At 54.8% G+C, this 6,000-nt stretch overlaps 1 protein-coding gene across 9 annotated transcripts in view; it reads left to right on the forward strand.

The window, feature by feature from the left end:
• Positions 1-5,144, forward strand: part of LOC116958586 (CD9 antigen-like) — an 82,869-nt gene extending 77,725 nt beyond the window's left edge. Inside the window, exons 9-11 of one of the 9 annotated variants that reach the window (XR_012931189.1) lie at positions 1,783-4,622; positions 4,808-4,854; positions 5,088-5,144. The gene's annotated coding sequence lies outside the window, so the exon portion shown is untranslated. Of the gene's footprint in view, positions 1-1,782 lie in introns of all 9 variants that reach the window. The other 8 variants (XR_012931187.1, XR_012931184.1, XR_012931188.1 and 5 more) reach the window with 8 other exon arrangements.
• Positions 5,145-6,000: the final 856 nt, after the last annotated feature.

Consider the following 6,000-nt stretch of genomic DNA (forward strand, 5'->3'; position numbering starts at 1 on the left):
ATCCCCCGTGTAGCCTCTAACAGGGCTGTAGGGGCAAGTGCTGTTAGTAGCGAGTAGCAGCAGCACCTATACACAGACAAAGATCCCCCGTGTAGCCTCTAGCAGGGCTGTAGGGGCAAGTGCTGTTAGTAGCGAGTAGCAGCAGAGCCTACACACAGACAAAGATCCCCCGTGTAGCCTCTAACAGGGCTGTAGGGGCAAGTGCTGTTAGTAGCGAGTAGCAGCAGCACCTATACACAGACAAAGATCCCCCGTGTAGCCTCTAGCAGGGCTGTAGGGGCAAGTGCTGTTAGTAGCAAGTAGCAGAAGCACCTATACACAGACAAAGATCCCCCGTGTAGCCTCTAGCAGGGCTGTAGGGGCAAGTGCTGTTAGTAGCGAGTAGCAGCAGCAGCAGCACCTATACACAGACAAAGATCCCCCGTGTAGCCTCTAGCAGGGCTGTAGGGGCAAGTGCTGTTAGTAGCGAGTAGCAGCAGCAGCAGCACCTATACACAGACAAAGATCCCCCGTGTAGCCTCTAGCAGGGCTGTAGGGGCAAGTGCTGTTAGTAGCGAGTAGCAGCAGCAGCACCTATACACAGACAAAGATCCCCCGTGTAGCCTCTAGCAGGGCTGTAGGGGCAAGTGCTGTTAGTAGCGAGTAGCAGCAGCACCTATACACAGACAAAGATCCCCCGTGTAGCCTCTAGCAGGGCTGTAGGGGCAAGTGCTGTTAGTAGCGAGTAGCAGCAGCACCTATACACAGACAAAGATCCCCCGTGTAGCCTCTAGCAGGGCTGTAGGGGCAAGTGCTGTTAGTAGCGAGTAGCAGCAGCGCCTCCACCACCACAGCCGGCCACCTCTGTCACCCCCAGTGGCGATGTTTACTCCGCACTAATCCCAGCGTTTGTGTTTGTGTGTGTTTGTGCGTGTGTTTGTGTGTGTGTGTTTGTGTGTCTGTGTGTGTGTTTGTGTGTGTGTGTTTGTGTGTGTGTTTGTGTGTGTTGTGTGTGTCTGTGTGTTTGTGTGTGTTTGTGTGTGTGTTTGTGTGTGTGTTTGTGTGTGTGTGTTTCTGTGTCTGTGTGTGTATGTATCTGTGTGTGTGTTTCTGTGTCTGTGTGTGTGTATCTGTGTGTGTGTTTCTGTGTGTGTGTATGTATCTGTGTGTGTGTGTATGTATCTCTGTGTGTGTGTGTATGTATCTCTGTGTGTGTGTTTCTGTGTGTGTGTATGTATCTCTGTGTGTGTGTATCTGTGTGTGTGTTTCTGTGTGTGTGTATGTATCTGTGTGTGTGTGTTTCTGTGTGTGTGTGTATCTGTGTGTGTGTGTATCTGTGTGTGTGTATCTGTGTTTGTGTGTGTTTGTGTGTGTGTATGTATCTGTGTGTGTTTCTGTGTTTGTGTGTGTGTGTATGTATCTGTGTGTGTGTTTGTGTGTGTGTATGTATCTGTGTGTGTATCTGTGTGTATGTTTCTGTGTGTGTTTGTGTGTGTGTGTATGTATCTGTGTGTGTGTGTCTGTGTGTGTATCTGTGTTTGTGTGTGTATCTGTGTGTGTATCTGTGTTTGTGTGTGTATCTGTGTGTGTATCTGTGTGTGTATCTGTGTGTGTGTTTCTGTGTGTGTGTATCTGTGTGTGTGTATCTGTGTGTGTGTGTGTTTGCGTGTGTTTCTATGTGTATGTATCTGTATGTGTGTGTGTCTATGTGTATGTATCTGTGTGTGTGTATCTATCTGTGTGTGTATGTGTGTGTGTATCTGTGTGTGTATGTTTCTGTGTTTCTGTGTTTGTGTGTCGCAGGACCGGAGTGGAGGGAGTTTTTTCTTTTTGTACGGATCAAGACCATTGCAGAATCCTCTGCAACGGCTCTAAAGACACACACACAGACACACACATATAGACACACACACATACACACACACACAGACACACACACACATACACACACACAGATACACACACACACATACACACACACAGACACACACATACATACACACAGACACACACACACACAGACACACACACACACACGCATACACACAGACACACACAGATAAACACACACACAGATACACACACACAGACACACACACATACAGACACACACACATACAGACACACAGACACACACACATACACAGACACACACACACACATACACACACAGACACACACACATAGACACACACAGACATACACACATATATACACATATATATAAACCGTGTACACACATATATATAACGTGTAGGAGGGAGTGGACGAGGAGGGAGGATGGGGAGGAGGAATGAGTAGGTGGAGGAGGAGGTGATGGTGGTGAAGGTGGTGGTGAAGTTGATGGTGGTGAAGGTAGTGGTGGTGAAGGTGGTGGTGGTGGTGGTGGTGAAGGTGGTGGTGGTGAAGATGGTGGTGGTGATGGTCAGCGGTGCCACTGAGTAGCGTTTCAGAGTGAATTAAACAATCGATGTAAGGGTAGTAAATATTACCCTGCCACTCACCCAGCCACTCACCCACTCACCCACCCAGCCACTCACCCACTCACCCACCCAGCCACTCACCCCCTCACCCACCCAGCCACTCATCCCCTCACCCACCCACCCAGCCGCTCACCCCCTCACTCAGCCAGCCACTTGCCCAGTCACCCACCCATCCACTCACCCACTAACCCACCCTTCCACTCACCCACCCATCCACTCACCCACTCACCCACCCACCCACTCACCCACTCACTCACTCACCCACTCACCCACCCACCCACTCACCACCCACCCACCCACTCACTCACTCACCCACTCACCCACTCACCCATCCACTCACCACCCACCCACCCACTCACCACCCACCCACCCACCACCCACCCACCTGGACGCCTGTCGCCTCTCCCGGGACCGATTAGTGGGCAGCGCGCCCTTTGAGACGTTTTAGTTTTAGTTAGTGGGGGGGGTAGTTAGTGGGGGGGGTAGTTAGTGGGGGGTAGTTAGTGGGGGTGGGGTAGTTAGTTGGGGGTGTAGGTAATACTTTATTTTATTTTTAAACTTTTTGATTTAAGTTAACGATTTACGTTTTCTCTCTTAAAAAAATCACTCCAAGTGCTTGCCACGACTCCCCCCACTTCCACCCACCACTCACCACCCACTCATCACCCACCCACCACTCCCCACCCACCCACCACTCCCCACCCACCACCCACCCACCACTCACCGCCCTTCCACCATCCACCACCCACCACTCACCCACCACCCACCCACCACTCACCCACCACTCCCCACCCAACACTCACCACCCACCCACTCACCACCCACCCACCACTCCCCACCCACCACCCACCCACCACTCCCCACCCACCACTCACCACCCACCCACCACTCACTCACCACCCATCCACCACCCACCACCCACCCACCACTCACCCATCACGCACCTCCCACCACCCACCCCCCACTCACCCACCACCCACCCACCACTCCCCACCCACCATTCACCACCCACCCACCGCCCATCCACCACCGACGACCCACCCACTCACCACCCACTCACCACCCACCCACCACTCCCCACCCACCACCCACCCACCACTCCCCACCCACCACTCACCACCCACCCACCACTCACTCACCACCCATCCAACACCCACCACCCACCACCCACCCACCACTCACCCATCACCCACCCACCACTCACCCACCACCCACCCACCACTCCCCACCCACCACTCCCCACCCACCGCCCATCCACCACCCACGACCCACCCACTCACCACCCACCCACCCACCACTCCCCACCCACCACCCATCCACCACCCACCACCCATCCACCACCCACGACCCACCCACTCACCACCCACCCACCACTCCCCACCCACCACCCATCCACCACCCACCACCCATCCACCACCCACCCACCACTCACCACCGACCCACCACCCACCCACCACCCACAAGGTAACCACGTGGTTACCACGTGGTTACCACGTGGTTACCACGTGTATACTGGGGCCGCGTGCCGAGTCTCTAGACATTGCCATCAAGTAGAGGTCCTGTCACGTGACACGTGCCCTGGGATTAGGACCCCCCCTACCACCCTCCCACCCACCCCTACCACCCACCCACCCACCCCTACCACCCACCCCTACCACCCACCCCTACCACTCACCCAGGGGCCAGGCCACGTGGCGTGAGGCATCGCCCTCTTCAGAGTGAGCGGACGGCGCGTCCCGAGGGTGTCACGTGTCCACGTGGTGAGGTGTCACATGTCCACGTGGTGAGGTGTCACGTGTCCACGTGGTGAGGTGTCACGTGTCCACGTGGTGATGTGTCACGTGTCCACGTGGTGAGGTGTCACGTGTCCACGTGGTGATGTGTCACGTGTCCTCGTGGTGATGTATCACGTGTCCACGTGGTGAGGTGTCACGTGTCCACGTGGTGAGGTGTCACGTGTCCACGTGGTGAGGTGTCACGTGTCCCACGTGGTGAGGTGTCACGTGTCCACGTGGTGAGGTGTCACGTGTCCACGTGGTGAGGTGTCACGTGTCCCACGTGGTGATGTGTCGCCTGTCCACGTGGTGAGGTGTCACCTGTCCCACGTGGTGCGGTGTCACGTGTCCACGTGGTGAGGTGTCACGTGTCCCACGTGGTGAGGTGTCACGTGTCCACGTGGTGATGTATCACGTGTCCCACGTGGTGAGGTGTCACGTGTCCACGTGGTGATGTGTCACGTGTCCACGTGGTGAGGTGTCACGTGTCCACGTGGTGATGTGTCACGTGTCCACGTGGTGAGGTGTCACCTGTCCACGTGGTGCTGTGTCACGTGTCCCCGTGGTGAGGTGTCACGTGTCCCACGTGGTGATGTGTCACGTGTCCACGTGGTGAGGTGTCACGTGTCCCACGTGGTGAGGTGTCACGTGTCCACGTGGTGATGTGTCACGTGTCCACGTGGTGATGTATCACGTGTCCACGTGGTGAGGTGTCACGTGTCCACGTGGTGCGGTGTCACGTGTCCCACGTGGTGAGGTGTCACGTGTCCACGTGGTGATGTGTCACGTGTCCCACGTGGTGAGGTGTCACGTGTCCACGTGGTGATGTATCACGTGTCCACGTGGTGAGGTCTCGCGTGTCCACGTGGTGATGTATCACGATAAATAAAGGACGAGTGGATGTTAAGGGGTCACTGTGTGCGGTCTGTGGCTGATGAGTGGCGTGAGTTCACTACCTCGCCTGGTACGCAGGAGGGCGTGGGTTCGATCCCGAACCCTGACGCCTACTGCTGCTGCTGCTGTATATGTGGAGTCTGCGTCTCTCTCTCATCTGCATCATCATCATCAGGGTGTCTAGGAGATGTTGACTACCTCGCCTGGTGTGCAGGAGGGCGTGGGTTCGATCCTCCTACCGGACTTGAGAATCGACGTCACCACGCGCGTGACGGAATTATTTGTCTGCTGCTACAAATTTCCACTCGACGACGATGTTGTTGGTGATGTTGGTGATGTTGGTGATGTTGGTGATGACGGTGATGACGGTGATGACGGTGATGTTGTTGGTGATGATGGTGGTGATGTTGGTGATGATGTTGGTGATGATGTTGGTGATGTTGGTGGTGATGTTGGTAGTGATGATCATGGTGATGTTGGTAATGATGTTGGTGATGTTGGTGATGACGATGATGTTGGTGATGTTGGTGATGTTGGTGATGTTGGTGATGTTGGTGATGTTGGTGGTGATGTTGTTGGTGATGATGTTGGTGATGATGTTGGTGGTGATGTTGGTGGTGATGTTGGTGATGATGTTGGTGTTGGTGATGATGATGTTGGTGATAAGAGATGGAGTGATGGGTGAGTGGGTGAATGACACGGGCTAGAGAAGAGATGGAGTGATGGGTGGGTGAGTGAGTGGGTGAGTGTGTGAGTGACACGGGCTAGAGAAGAGATTGAGTGATGGGTGAGTGGGTGAGTTTGTAGGTGAGTGTGTGAGTGACACGGGCTAGAGAAGAGATGGAGCGATGGGTGGGTGAGTGGGTGAG

This window comes from Petromyzon marinus, chromosome 80 (genome assembly GCF_048934315.1).
Source record: "Petromyzon marinus isolate PM22_M1 ecotype Great Lakes invasive population chromosome 80, UKy_Petmar_22M1.pri1.0, whole genome shotgun sequence".
In the NCBI taxonomy this organism is placed as follows: Eukaryota; Metazoa; Chordata; class Hyperoartia; order Petromyzontiformes; family Petromyzontidae; genus Petromyzon; species Petromyzon marinus.